Below are 15,917 nucleotides of genomic sequence, written 5' to 3'. Positions count from 1 at the left end.
GAAGAGGAGGGGAGCATACCTTACATCCAGCCTCAGTTCCAGCAGCTTACCCAGTCCATCTCAGGTATAATCCATACCTCTATATGCTGCTACTGCTATTTACTATTTTCTTCTTTGGATCTCTGCTCTACTGAGGTGAAACTGGTCAAAGATAGCCCAGAACACCTGGGGGCTGCCTTGTGCTACCTCAGATCTAACATCCAAACCTGTTGCATGGAAGATTTGAGTATTTTTCATGTGTTTGATATGCTGTTTCATACCTGAGACTGAGATCAGTCTGTGTCAGACTGCATTGCCATGTTGCACCTAGAACAGGCAGTCTGGGCTTGGATCTGTGCATACAGGCTAGCCCTTGCCTGGATCTTGGTAGGGACAGCCTACTACCATGATTTCATATGTGAAACAGTCCTTGCATGTTGACCAAAACGTGGCCTTGAGCTGAGACACAACTGGGCAGCTGTTCTCTAAGCTGGCTGGACAGCTCTTGGTTGCCAAATGATGGGCCCGGGCCATGATCCATGTGGACCATTGGAATCCACTCTCCAGGGGGTCCACAACAACCCTACATGCATTGAGGATCAACCTAGGCACTGCATATGCAGAAAAATCCAAGTTTTGGAGCCTGTTCATGCTCCAAACAGGCTCTGGGCGATGCACTGGGTAATTGCCCTATCGCTCAGAGAATGGAAATGGGCTGATTTGATGTCTTGACTCTGTGGGCCTTCACCAGTGGGCCATGTATAGTGTAAGGAGGTGGTAAATGACCAAAATAACCCTCCTCACATCTGTCCATTAATATTTATAACTTGGGTACCCAAGTGGGCCCCACAAGGCCTGGCAACCCTGCCAATGATGGTCCAGCTGAACTACTGACCTTAGGACTGATTTGTGAGACTATCGGGACCATGCACAACTTGTTACACTAGTAAATACCAGACTTGACCTTGATCCACATCTCCGGATGATACACCAGGACATGGACCCAAAGGCCCAGTGCAAGACCTAGAGAATTCCAAGTGATATCAGACTGAGCACCGAGTCAAACCAGTGAACCTAGATCAGCACTAGGACACCTAAAATAGTTTGACTAATTAATTAATACATTTCTAATTTATTACTTTAGGATTTGACCCCGCGCTCGAGGTGCACTGCCAGACATTGTAAGTATCGTGGTCCTCGTCGTGATGAGGTTTTCGTAACCTTGTTGGCGACATATGATAGTATGGATAATATTGTCAATGTACGAGCATGGCATCAGGGGGGGTTGGGGTCATACGTTAAAACATGTTAAAAGAAAAAAAATGAAATGAAGTTGCCACCTAGGGTTAGGGCTTAGGACCCAATAAGTGTAGTCCTCGTCCGTTACGGACGGAATCGGGCTACGAGACTCCACATGGTCTGACCAGAGGTTTGGGTAAGGGTTTAGGTTACAAGTGTGGGAAGGTGTTAGGCACCCACCTCACCCACCACCTCACCTGGACGAAACCGGTCTCCCTATTATAGATGCTACCAAATGACCAATATTCTCTCCCCTTTTATTGCAACGAGGTTACATTATATATGCTACATTATATCTACAATATGTTCATTAAAATGATAAAACACCAAGGGACTACATTGAATCGATAAAAATGCAGTAATTATACCTGTAGAAATGTGTTCCCTTGGCTCAGGGGAGACGGACGAATGGAGCGATGCCGATTTCTTTGAACAGAGTAACGGCTCTTTAAATTAGCTTAGTGGTAAGAAAAATGGACAGAATAACGTCTATAATGGGGGGTTTTCAGTGGTTATCCACTCACTGACGAGATAATGAACTCTAAGACTAGGTTCATTCTATTACCGAACGGATAATCGAAGGATCTATCCGCATTCGACGAGAACTTCACTCAAACACTCATGAGGAGAGCGAATTAGGGAAAGAAGGAAAAAAAAAGGGGAAATCCGCACTGTGGGGGGTCTCCCCTACCCGAAAAATTGTGTCAAGAGGGGAGGGGGACCCTCCTATTTATAGGGGAGGGTGCCTCTTAGCCTGGGCCAGAGAAGCCCTCCACGGCGCCTTGGGCAACGTCATTGGGCTGACATCAAAAGTGGCCCCGGTGGCGTGGTTTTGTACCTTGTTGCCGTGGGAGGCCTCTACGGTGCCGTGGTCAGTGTGGTCCCCTTTTTTTCACTTTTTGGGCTAAAAATGGGCTTTTCAAAGTTCAAGGTATGTCTAGGCCCATGGGCTGGGTGTTTTAGGGTCTGGGAAAGGGGAAAATGTATCGCCTATCGTCCGTGTCGCTTTGTCATCCTCGCCAAGGGTGGTGACAAAAATCAGTGTCTACAGTTTGCCCCTCTTTGGCCGAGGCCTGTGCCAACAGCCGAAGGGCAAAGACAAAAGACCAACTAATTTTGTCACCGAGAGCATGTACTGCTGATGCTTTGCTCAAAGGCGGCAGAGTTGCTAAAACATACGGTCAATCACGATGAAATCCTTTGGTAAAATTCAAAAGAAAACTCGAGAACGCTAAACCTTTATTATGGAGATTCATAATGGTTTGACCAAGGCTGGTCTATGTCCACTCATCCTTCGCTGAATGGATCTTTAGAGTGAGTAAGAGAACTCATAAAAAACTTTGATTGAGAGTCAGAGGACTCGATTGATCTTGATTATGGGCAAGAGGACTCGACTCGATTGATCTTGATTAGGAGCAAGAGGACTCGATAGATCTTGATTAGGAGCAAGAGGACTCGATCATTATTATTATTATTTTTTTTATATTTTTGTTTATTTTATTGTTATTATTATTTTTAGGGCTATAATTTATTACTTCTTATTTTTTTTCTTCTCTTTTTTTTATTATTATTTATTTTTATTTTCTTCTATTTTTTTTTTTGTTTATTGTATCCTTGTGTTTTATTTATTTATTTATATTTATTTTTTATTATGGCTATTACTTCCCCCTTTTTTTTATTATTTATATTTTTTTATTTCCTTTAGGGTCTTTTCGAGAGACATGGCTTACCGTAGGTGACCATGACAGTCTTCTCGTGGCCCGTTGCTGGGGATCACTACGACGGATGATCGGGCGGATTGGTACCCAGTCGAGACGACTTTGCGGGACATCGCTCGCCACATATGTTGCGCCATTTGGGGGCGATAGCCTGCTGTAAGTGTTTCTATCTAGTCTTGTATTTCTTTATTTATAGTATTTATCTAGTTAGCATTTCAAACATTTAGACACGTAAACCGAGGTAAGGCCCTTAGGTGCTTTATCAGCTACCTTTGGGTATGCAAATCGAGGCAAAACCTACGAACACCAATTTAGACATTTTTAGGTTCGTAAATTGGTACAAGGTCATTAGATACCTCATCGATAATCTTTTGGCCCAGAAAATAAGATGATGGCATTGGGTGCCACATCGGCAGCCTTTTGGCACCCAAATCGAGGTAAAACCTGCTGTTCCATCAAGAAATCGCTCAGCGGTTCTTCAAGTGTCGTAACCTGCAAAAGACCCTGGGTGACAAAGGAGAACCGGTGTGGTTCCGGCCTAGGACTCTCCGATGCCTAAGTTAGATCTCTCTGAGAAAATAGATGAATAGTAGTATTCAAGATGGGATTATGGGGTAGAGTACCTCCCTTTTTATAGTTGAGCATTGCGGTGTGGAGAGTCCCAATTTGATGGCGAGTGAGCCGTCGAGTAGATAGAGACCTTGGGTAGCAGGGCTCTTCCCTGGTTGGCCGTCTCCCTACGGGAGGGAGTGTCCTGGCGGTGTTAGGATCCTGTGGTGATAGCTCCTTGGGTCTTTGAGTCCGTCTGGGCGACGTGACTTCTAGGCGGTGGCCTAGAGTCCTGGAGGTAGCATATGTCTATAGTGATGACTGGATCACAGGCTAGGTGATTTGATGTCCGCGTAGGTCATGTCTGGAGAGGTCGCGCCCATGGTGGAGGTTGCCCCGAGGAGTGAGGCCACGCCCATGGGAGAGGCCAGGCCCGTGGGGGTCGCACCTGTGGGTGAGGCCGTGTCTGTGATCTTCCTTGAGGCTTACGTCCGAGCTGGTTCTCCCCTGATTCTAGAACGGGTCACTTCGTGGACCGTGACACGTGGCAGCCTCTGATTGGTTCGTATAATATTGGATGTATCATTTGCCCCCCACTCTCTTGGAATGAAGTGTTCAAGAGAGTAATGCTTTCATGTAGTGAGGGGTTTTCCACGAATAAGCTTCTCTTGAGGGGCTTACCGGTAAATCTTCTAGTGAGGTGGGAGAGGTTGTAGGTTCAAACCTCTCTTCCTACAGTTTTTCTTTTTTTTTTTTATATATATCTCCTTCCTTATCTCTTCTTTTTCACTTTTCACTTCTTACTTTTTCTCACCATCTCTTTCTCACTTTTTGTCTTCCACTTTTTGAAATCTTGTCTCTTCCTTGTACTTGTTTGACCTTTGTCTTTATGGTGCCCATCATGTGTATGTCTTTGAGCAACATAGAATAGTGTGTCCTTTTGTTGGCTTCTTTCTCTTTTGGCCCTTGGCCTTGGTGCTTCCTTAGTGCTTGCTTGGTGCCTTGCTTCCCATCGTGTGGTTGCCTTCACTTGTTCAAGGTTTTGCCCCGTTCGAGTCTGATCTTACCCAACCCGGTTGGGGATTGGGTCATGCCCAAGGCCACGCCCGTAGTCACGCCTAAGGCCGCTCCCGTGGTTGCGCTAGAGGCCGCGCCCATCATGCCAGAGGTTGTGCCTGTGGTCACTCTAGAGGCCGCGCCCGTGGTCATGCCAGAGGTTGCACCCATCACGCTAGAGGCTGGGCCCGTGGTCACGCCAGAGGCCACGTCCATCACGCTAGAGGTCACGCCCATGGTCACTCTAGATGTTGCGCCCGTGGTCACGCCAGAGGTCGCGCCCGTGTATCCATTTGAGGTAAAAAAAAATAAAAATTTATATGCCCTTCATGAATTACCTCTCATGGATTTATTGGTTAACCTTTGTAGCTAGTCTTCTTCCTTCTGGTGTCACCGCTTCTCGTCCTTGGGGGAGATCACTTTCTGAGTAAGTAATCTACCCTTAGTGTTGTTTATGTCGTCTTCTAGTGACTCTGATCCTGCCATGGTCATGATTGGATCCTCAGAGAAGCCTTCCTCGGGGTCGCCTTCCCCCATGGGTACCCCTTCTTCAGTGCCTTGCCCTAGTGCTAGTGATGGGGAAGTGGGACCTTCTAGCGTCTCTAGCCTCGATAGAGGTCTTAGGTCTTCTGGGGCAGCACCTACATCAGCTGGTCCTGCTAGTAGGTCAGGTCATGTTACCAGTATCTTGGCCTCTACAGATCTGGTCTCCCTGTGCCAGGAGTACCACATTCCTTCGGATGTTGTGCTTCGTGTTCCTGGACCCAATGACTATGCCTTCTCTCACTGAGCGGATGAGATCTGTCTCTACTGCATTTTCTTCTCCCAGGGCCTTTACTTTCCTGTTCCTCGTTTTATTGAGTTAGTGTTAGAGCACTGGCACCTCACCCCTGGGCAAGTATTGTGCAATTCCTAGAGGGTTATTTTGGGCTTCTATGTGTACTTCACCCGTCTGGGGCATGCTGCTACTATTCCCCTATTTTCGTATTTTTACTTGTTGAAGAAGGGGGATGGTGGATGCTATCATTTTGGTCGTCGTGTCCTTAAGGGACCCTATGCCACTTTGGAGCTCCTTGAGGGGATCACTAGTTCAGTGAAGTATTGGAGGGATTGCTTCTTTTTTGCTATGGTCCCTTGATGTATGCTGCGGACTACCTGGGAGGTTATCGACCTCAAGAGGGTCAATCGCAGCATTGAGTTGAGTGATTCTGAGGGCGATTCCCTCAAGCAATTTCTGGGACGTGATCCATTCAACGTTAGGGAGCTGGACTCGGAGGCCTTCCTATTTCTTTGGAAGCTGAGTCCTGGTAAGGTTACTGCCACCTGGACTTGATCTGTATGCCTGTATTCTTCTCTTAGTGTATTGGTTGTTGACTTTATCTATTGTTGGATGTTACCATGTAGTGGACCTTCGGCCGGACATCAATGTCTTTTGTGCTTAGGGCGGTTCATCTTCTGGTGGGAGTGCTCCCGCAACCTCTAGCCATACCTCCGCTGGTATCAAGAGGAAAGGGGGTCCTGATCCACCCTGTAATGCGAGGAGTGGTCCACGAGTTATCCTTCCGAGACCGAAGTCTGCTGCTGGGGCCTTGAGGCCTTCTACTCCCCCTTCAGTGGCGTAGGGGGTGGTTTCTCCTTCTGCTGATATTTCTGTTGATCCACTGCCTCCATCTACTGTCGGCTTGTCGACTCCTTCTACTTTGGTGCTCCCTTGGGAGCTTCAGGAGGGTGCGGTCTTGACTAGCATGGGTGTACCCCGTGAGTGGTTGGACCGGGGGAGGCTTCAAGCCGAGCATTCGAGCCTGCAAGGGATGAGTGACTCAATCCTGGTGCACGCTCTATATCAGGACATGGCTTCAGTGAGTTAGACCTCTTCCCTTTTTAATTTCAATGTCCTTATGTGATAGGCTTCTGACGTTCTTGCTGGTCATAGGTTCAGCATCGCACCATTGAGGTGGTACTCCATCTTGAGCAGAAGGCGTTCCAGGAGATCCAGTAGGCTCGCAAGCAGCGCAGTATAGAGAGAGAGCTCCAGGAGCACCGAGTCACTTGAGAGGAGGCCGTCGTTCGAGTGAGGAGGATGGCTGAGGAGCTCAGGGCTATGTCTTCCTGGAGTGTGACTATGGAGGCTGAGCGTTCATCCCATATCCCTGCCCTAAAGGAGGAGCTTCGAGATGTGAGGCGGGGTCATGAGGTGGAGTTAGCCGAGTCTGGCAAGTGAGCTGTGGCAGAATACAAGCAGTCTTCGGAACTCGTGGATTGGTTCTACCAAGAGAACCAGGGGATATACGATGCGGGGATCCAGGACTTGGCCGCATATGTTTTAGAGAAGACCCCTGGTTATGATTTCTCACAGTTTACGGCTGTTGCGGCTTTGACCACAGTCGTTGCTGTGTTTTCTGAAGTTCCCGCGGGAGAGAGCACTGTGTTGCCCGAGGAGGGTGTCATTTGACCTGACGAGGGCACAGTTCCTGCTGAGGAGGGCGTGGCACACCCACCCAAGGCTGAGATAGCTTCTCCTCCCGAGGAGGATGCGACTCCCCCAGGGGAGGTCTCTTGACTTTTACTTGTGTGGTGTTTCTGGAACTTATGAACTTTTGAACTCTGCTTTGGAATTACTGTGATCTCTCTTTGGATTGTATGTACTTAACTTTTTACCTCCTTCGATGTGGGTGTTGCATGTATGTGATCTTTGTTGTTTTGATGATTCTCTTACTTTTGCAACCCCCGGTGGTCTGTAGTCCTTAGTGGTGTTACGTCTTCTATGGACTTTGGTGGCCAACAGGCCTTGGTGGCATTGTGCCTTGGTGGTCTATGGACCTTGGTGGCCAACGGGCCTTGGTGGTCAACGGACCTTGGTGGCCATCGGGCCTTGGTGGTATAACACCTTGGTGGTCTACGAACCTTGGTGGCCAACGGGCCTTGGTGACATAACGCCTTGGTGGTCAACGGACCTTGGTGGCCAACGGGCCTTGGTGGCATAACGCCTTGGTGGTCAACGGACCTTGGTGGGCAATGGGCCTTGGTGGCATAACGCCTTGGTAGTCTACAGACCTTAGTGGCCATTGGGCCTTGGTGGCATAATGCCTTGGTGGTCAACGGACCTTGGTGGCCAACGGGCCTTGGTAGCAGTGATTCAATTGAGTAGTAGAGGAAGACTATTATTTCCGAAACCAACTCTTTACTTTGAATGCAAATTTTTCAAATTATCCTTGCTACTACTACTGTTACCACTACCACTACCGCTACTGCTACTACTTTACTGCTAGTGTTGTCGGTGCTACTGCTGCTTCTACTGGTAGTACATCTTCAAGTGTTCTGAGTTCCAGGTACGGTCTACCTTCTTGCCCCCCGGAGTTTTCAAGCGGTATGTCCCTGGACGTATCTACTTGGAAACTATGTAAGGTCCTTCCCAGTTTGCTGATAGCTTTCCTTCCTTCCTTGGCTGTGATGCACTTAATCTCCGTAGGACTAGGTCCCCCTGATGGAATAAGCGCTCTCGTACCCTGGCGTTGTAGTACTTGGCTGCTCTCTGCTGGTATGCCACATTTCTTAGTAGTGCCTTCTCTCGTACTTCATCTAGGAGGTCCAAGTTTGCTCACAATCCGTCGGTGTAGGTTCTCTCATTGAAGTGTAGTAGGACTTTGTGGGACATGGCAAGGACCTCTACTGGTGCTAGTGCCTCCGTGCCAAATGATAGGCAGAATGGGCTTTCTCCCGTGGGTTTCCTTACTGTGGTACGGCATGCCCACAGGACACTCAGTAGTTCCTCGACCCACTTCCCTTTGGCTCCTTCCAGTCGTTTCTTTATTCCATCTAGCAGTGTTTTGTTTGTCACTTCCTCCTGACCATTAGCCTGTGGGTATGCTACCGAACCAGGTCGATAGTCAATGTTGTAGCTCTGACAGAAGGCTCTGAACTTGGGGTTGTTGAACTGCTTTCCATTGTCCGAGACTATTATCTTTAGTACCCCAAACCTGTATATGATGTCATCTCGGATGAACTTCTCCATTTTATTCTCTGTGATCTTGGCCAATGGCTTGGCTTCTACCTACTTGGTGAAGTAGTCTATGGCGACCACCAAGTACTTGCGGTTGCTAGATGCTGCTGTGAAGTCACCCAAGATGTTCACCCCCCACATAGCAAAGGGAATGGGGTTGAGGATCGATGTCAGCTTTGTGGCGGGTGGATGGGGTACTGGGGCAAACAACTGACATTGATCGCAGGCCTTGACGTACTGTATGGCTTCCTCTTACATTCTCGGCCAGTAGAGCCCCTGACGGAGGATTTTATAGGCTAGGGCTCTTTCTCCCATATGGCTTCCACAGATCCCTTCATGTACCTCTGCCAGGGTATACTGGGCTCCCTTGGGTCCTAGGCACCGAAGTAGTGGTGTTGTTGCCCCCCTCTTATATAGTACTCCGTCCAGGACGGTGTACTTTCTAGCTCTCATTCTTATCTTCCTTGCTTCGACCTTGTCTTCTGGTAAGACATCATTTTGTAGGTAGTTTAGTATGGGATCCATCCAACTAGGCCCCTCTTCAATCACATTGACCTACTTTTCTTGGTATGTTGGCTCATGTAGTATTTTAATGTAGATGGCATTGTCCAGGTTATGAAGCTCATCGTTGGCTAGCCTGAACAGGGCGTCGACGGTGGTGTTCTCGATCCTAGGAACTCGAACCATCTCGAACTTCACGATCTCCCTGATCAATTCCTAAGCACATGCTAGATATGATGCCATTCACTCGTCCTTCGCCTCATACTCTCCATTCACTTGATTTACCACTAACTGGGAGTCACTCCGGATGGATAGGTGTGTGACTTGAATGGCTTTGGCCACCCGGAGTCCAGCCAGTAGTATCTCGTACTCTGCTTCATTGTTGGATGCTGGGAAGGTGAAGCAGAGAGCGTACTGGATTTAAAATCCTTCGGGGCTGGTGAGTATGAAGCCAACCCCGCTTCCTGTGGTGTTACTCGAACCATCCACGAACATCTCCCACGATCCTCGATCACGCTCTTCTGGTTCCGCTACTTCTGTCTCTATCTTTGGTAAGGTGCATTCAGCGACGAAGTCTGCTAAGGCTTGGCCTTTGATGGCAGTCCTGGGTTGAACCTGATGTCATGCTCACTCAACTCTACTGCCCAGGCTATCAATCGTCCAGAGACATCTGGTTTGTGGAGTACCTTCTTCAGCGGTAGGTCAGTGAGGACTATGATGGTATGGGCTTGGAAGTATGGTCATAGCTTCCTAGCCGCGATCACAAATGCATAAGCTACTTTCTTGATCCAGGTGCACCTGGTTTCTGCATCAATTAGCACATGGCTGACATAGAAGATGGGTCTTTGTATCTTACCCTCTTCCTTTACCAGCACTGCGCTGACCGCGATGGGGGTCGCTGCCAGGTAGATCTGCAATTCTTCATTGGGTTCTGGTCGCCCTAGCAGTGGTGGACTCCTGAGGTATTCCTTCAACTCATCAAATGCCTTCTGGCACTCCTCTGTCCATGCAAAGTCTTTAGGACTTTGGAGATTCTTCAACGTCCTAAAGAATGGCAGGCACTTGTCTCCTGACCGTAACACAAACCTGGAAAGGGCAGCAATCCTTTCATTCAACCTCTGTACTTCTTTAACTGTTTGGGGTGGTGCCATCTCTTGGATGGCCTTGATCTTGGATGGGTTGGCTTCTATTCCCCATACTGAGACCATGAACCGCAGGAATTTCCCTGATGTAACTCCGAAGGCACACTTTGCAGGGTTTAGTTTCATCTGGTTCCTTCTCAGCACAGCGAACACTTCTTCCAGGTCGGCCAAATGTTGATGGGTTTGGACGCTTTTAACGAGCATGTCATCCACATACACCTCCATATTGCACCCAATCTGTTCCTCAAACATCTTGTTGACCATCCTCTGATAGGTGGCCCCTGCATTCTTTAGTCCGAACCGCATGACACGGTAGCAGTAGTTCTCCTTGTCTGTTTAGAAGGCGGTTTAAGATTCATCATCCTCATGCATGAGGATCTAGTTGTAACCAGAGTAGGCGTCCATGAAACTCAACATCTTATGTCTGACGGTGGCATCGATCAGTAGGTCAATCGTGGGTAGTGGGTACTCGTCTTTTGGACATGCCTTGTTCAAGTCAGTGTAGTCGACGCACATTTTCCACTTCCCATTGGGTTTGGGCACCATGACCACTTTCGCAAGCTAGGTAGGGAATTTCTCTTCTCAGATGAATCCTACTCTACTCAACTTCTCGACCTCTTCCTTGATAGCTGCTTGTCGATTGAGGACAAAATTTTACCTCTTCTGCTGGACGGGCTTCCTGGTTGGGTCTACGTGCAACCTGTGCTCTGCTATGGATCTGGGAATGCCCGGTGTTTGAGTTAAAATAAAACCGCAAGCGTACGGGTCAATCGTAGCTACGGGTCGAACACGAGGAGATATACGCCACTCTATTTAACTAACTTAAAAGTAATGCAAAATGAACCAAATTAAAGTGTTAAATTAAACTAATTAAACTAACGAAAATCAATGCATCCTAACTCATAAGCATCTAACAAAATTAAGGGATTAAACCGGCGTCCTAACACATGAGCATCTAACCTATCGAACTAAAGCGAATTGAAAGGAATAAAAATGCAGCCACACATACTAACCACATAAAAAGAAATAAGGGAATAAAAATGCATCCATAAACCACAACCATATAAAATTAAAATAAAAGAAATAGAGGGGGAAGAAGAAGAAGATAGAGAGAGATAGAGGAGATGGAGAATGAGATTGAGAGTTTAGATAGTAAAACTTGGATGTGCTTGCATGAATGTAAATGAAAAGCTTGAATACTTGCATAAACTTACCATGACCTCCTCTTCTAAATCTTCAAGTCTTGTCATCAACTTAAGAACTTAGACTAGAAGGCTTAAAACCTAAACTAGAATTAAGAAATTACAACCCAATTGAAGACTTAAATTAAAATTAAAGCATAAACTAAACCTATTATAAGCATTAACTAAAAATTATAAAAGCAAACTAGAACTTAGAAAAGCCAAAAATCACAAATTAGAAGGAGAAGAAGAGAAGAAATTTCACTAAGTGAATGAGCAAATTTTTACAAGAGAGGTAGGGGGTATTTATAGGTGGAAGAGAGGAGAAGAGAGAAGATGGAAGTGTAGGAGAAATATTCCCTAAGAAAAGAGAATATTCTCTTCTCTTTCCTCTTTTACAATGCCTTGAATCCTAAGAAAAAAGAAAAAAAATAGAAAGAAGAAGAAGAGAAGATTGTTTACATAGACCTTCTATTTCTAGAAAAATAAACCTCCAATTTTAACAAGTGCTTCCTTTTCTTTGTAGATATCTTCTCCAAGCAATAAAATCAAAGCATCTTTGATTTTTCAACCTTCCATAGATGAGAAAATATAAATCTATCCCAAGTAGAATTTCAGAAGTGCCCTTGAGAAGTTGGAGGAGAGAGAGAGTAAGGGTGATGACTAGGATTCCTTCAAGAATAAATAAAATACCCATTCTGTCCTTCAAAAAACGTGGAGCATGGGGTGCTTATATAGGTCTCACCATTGTGTTCCTTGCGAAAAATCACACAAAATAGACCCAAATTTCATCCAATTCGGAGTTGGGGAGCCCAAGATATCTCAAGTTGAAGTTGGACTGTCCAGAGCCTTCCAAATAGAATCTTTCGGGTACAGTAATGTAACTTCTGATAATTTCATTAAGGCCTCTAAAATCCGAACTTCCGTTTCATTTTGTCCCCATCCGACTGTCAATAATTATAAATAAACCCCTGCAGACCATTTTCACGCGTCGTTACGGAAACGGCCATAACTTCTTCGTTTCAACTCGGAATTAAGTGCCGTTTGAACCATTGCGAAGCTGACTCGATGGGCTATGCATCCATTTACACTTCTAAAAAGCTTAAAAACATCTCCTTAGCATCATCTCCTTCATTTTCACAAGAATTCACTTAAACCCTGAAAAGCATAAGAAAGCACCGAGTAACTCTGTCCAATGTGGTAAAATGTATAATTTATGCCCTAAAATTTCACATATAAATGTGCTCATCAGATTCCCCCACACTTGAACGTTACTTGTCCTCAAGTAAAGCAAAAACAAAATCTAACCTAGAATGCAGAAAATCCTAACTCACTTTCGTAGGAATCACGGTTGCACTTAGCATGTGCAACAAGCCTTTAAACCCCTAGGTTACCCCTAGTGGACGAGTTGTGTCTCGTGGGTGTTTGCAGTGAATATACACCCAAAATTCAATTGTAAATAAATGCTGCAAATTTTAATCATGGCATAAGTAGGACAGTGCACATAATCCCAAAAAGTGTTCAACTAATGATCAAGGAGCCAAAGGTTCCCCCACACTTGAATTTTATCACCCCACATCAATTCATGTAACAAGCATGCATCAAGTTCAAGGGATCTCCTCATATTTTCTGAACACTACTCATCTTCAAGTAAACCCCCCATAGCATCGATGGAACCAAAGACTTAGGCATTGAGTATTGTTGACCATACTTTTTTTTTTTTTCAGGCATTAAGGCAAAAGTTTTTTTTCTTTCTCAACCACAAACTCTATTTCTACTCCACTACTGTTCTCTGAATGACATGGTGGAGCATACACCAGACACCCAAATACTTGGTAGCTTCGCTTTTTGCATATATCCATAAGACATTGAGACATTGATGCAAGAGTTTTTTTTTTTTTTTTTGAGTTTCCTTCCAAGGAATTTCGATCAAGTCACCCTGCTTCATGAGGCACAGTGCCCTGTCTAGTCCTAAGGAATTCCACTTTCTTTTCTGTTCCTTGTTTTTTTTCTTTTTCTTTTTTTTTTTCATTCACTTCCACTTTCATGCCTTGCCTTGCCACAAACAAATTGGTCTCAACTACTAGCCAAAAGATCAAAGGGGTCCATAAACACATAGAGGAATCTAACCATCACATGAAGTAGCACTCATATTTTCAAACTCAATACCTCAAAAGATTTTCTCAAAATGTGCCTATCATGGAAAGCCTTGGTTTTTTCCTTGTAAATTCGGGCATTCTCATATGCCTCATTCCTAAGCTCTTCCAACTCAGATAGTTGGAGTTTCCTATGGGCACCTACAGTGCGTAGGTCAAAGTTAAGCTTCTTGATAGCCCAAAAGGCCTTGTGCTCAATCTCTACAGGTAAGTGACATGCCTTTCCATACACCAGACGGTACGGAGATTGACCAAGATCGGTCTTGAAGGCTGTCCTATGGGCCCACAATGCATCTACCAATCGGTTAGACCAATCCTTGCGGTTCGGGTTGATGGTTTTCTCAAGAATTTGCTTGATCTGCCTATTTGAAACCTCAACCTGGCCACTGGTCTGGGGATGGTAGGGTGTGGCCAACTTATGGACGACACCATACTTTTTCATGAGGGCCTCAAAAGGCCGATTACAAAAATGCTTGCCCCGATCACTAATGAGAGCCCGGGGAGTACCAAAACGGGAGAAGATGTTCTCCTTCAGAAATTTCACAACCACCTTGTGGTCATTGGTCTTACAAGCAACTGCCTCAATCCATTTGGACACATAGTCCACAGCAAGTAATATGTACAGGTTACCAAAAGAGTTAGGGAAAGGCCCCATGAAATCAATACCCCATACATCAAACACCTCAACCACCAGAATTGGGTTGAGGGGCATCATATTTCTCTTAGTAAGATGCCCTAAGGATTGGCATGAAGAACATGCCCTGCAATAAGTAAAAGCGTCTTTAAACAGACTAGGCCAATAAAATCCACACTGTAAAACTTTGGCCGCAGTCTTATTAGGCCCAAAATGGCCTCCACAAGCCTGATCATGGCAAAAAGATAAGACAGATTGTTGCTCATGATCAGGGACACATCTCCGGATTACTTGATCCGGGCAGGTCTTAAAAAGATAAGGATCATCCCAAAAGAAATACTTAACTTGTGAAAAGAAACGATTCTTATCTTGGGTGACCAATGTGCAGGTGTCACACTCGTAACCAGATAATTAACAATGTCAGCAAACCAAGGTTCACTAGACACTGCCATCAGATACTCATCAGGAAAATTCTCATTGACTGGAGAATCAACAGTCAAGGAATTAGGCAGCCGGGATAGATGGTCTGCAACCAAATTTTCACACCCTTTCTTATCCCTAATTTCAAGATCAAATTCTTGTAACAAAAGGACCCACCTAATGAGGCGAGCCTTGGCATCTTTCTTCTGCACAAGATATTTGATAGCTGCATGGTCAGTATAAACAATCACATGTGATCCAACCAAGTAGGGCCTAAACTTCTCTAAAGCAAACACAACAGCTAAAAATTCTTTCTCAGTAGTGGTATAATTAAGCTGTGCATCATTAAGAGTCCTACTTGCATAATAAATCACATGGGGCAATTTATTGATTCTTTGCCCAAGAACAACCCCTATAGCAAAATCAGAGGCATCACACATAAGTTCAAATGAAACTGTCCAAATTGGAGATTGAATAATGGGGGCTGAAGTCAATGCTCTTTTCAATTGCTCAAAACTATCATGACACTCAGAAGAGAAATCAAATGGGCAGTCCTTTGCCAAAAGAGAGGTGAGAGGTCTAGCTATCTGGCTAAAGTCCTTGATGAATCTTCTATAAAAACCTGCATGGCCAAGAAAAGATCGAATGTCCTTCACACTCTTGGGTGGTGGTAAATTGGCTATAAGGTCCACCTTAGATCTATCAACCTGGATCCCTTCTTTGGACACAATGTGACCAAGAACTATACCTTGCTTTACCATGAAGTGGCACTTCTCCCAATTCAGGACCAAGTTCTTTTCTATGCATCTTTTAAGAACCAAAGAGAGATGATGCAAGCAATTAGAAAAAGTAGAGCCATGAATAGAAAAATCATCCATAAACACCTCTAGGAAGTGCTCTACCATATCAGAAAAGATACTCATCATGCACCTTTGGAATGTAGCAGGGGCATTGCAAAGCCCAAAAGGCATACGCCGGTAAGCAAAGGTTCCATAAGGGCATGTGAAAGTGGTCTTGTGTTGGTCCTCTAGAGCAATAGGAATTTGGTTATAGCCTGCATAACCATCAAGAAAACAATAATATTCATGGCCAGCTAGTCTCTCTAACATCTGATCAATAAAAGGTAAGGGGAAGTGGTCCTTCCAAGTTGCCGCATTCAATTTCCTATAGTCAATGCACACTCTCCATCCTGTGTGGATACGGGTTGGAATCAACTCATTATTAGCATTCTCAACTACAGTGACTCCTCCTTTCTTAGGCACAACCTGCACAGGACTCACCC

The sequence above is a fragment of the Telopea speciosissima genome, chromosome 6 (assembly GCF_018873765.1).
Source record: "Telopea speciosissima isolate NSW1024214 ecotype Mountain lineage chromosome 6, Tspe_v1, whole genome shotgun sequence".
NCBI lineage: Eukaryota > Viridiplantae > Streptophyta > Magnoliopsida > Proteales > Proteaceae > Telopea > Telopea speciosissima.
The sequence above is the reverse complement of the archived record's forward strand: the minus strand, read 5'-3'. Positions refer to the sequence as shown.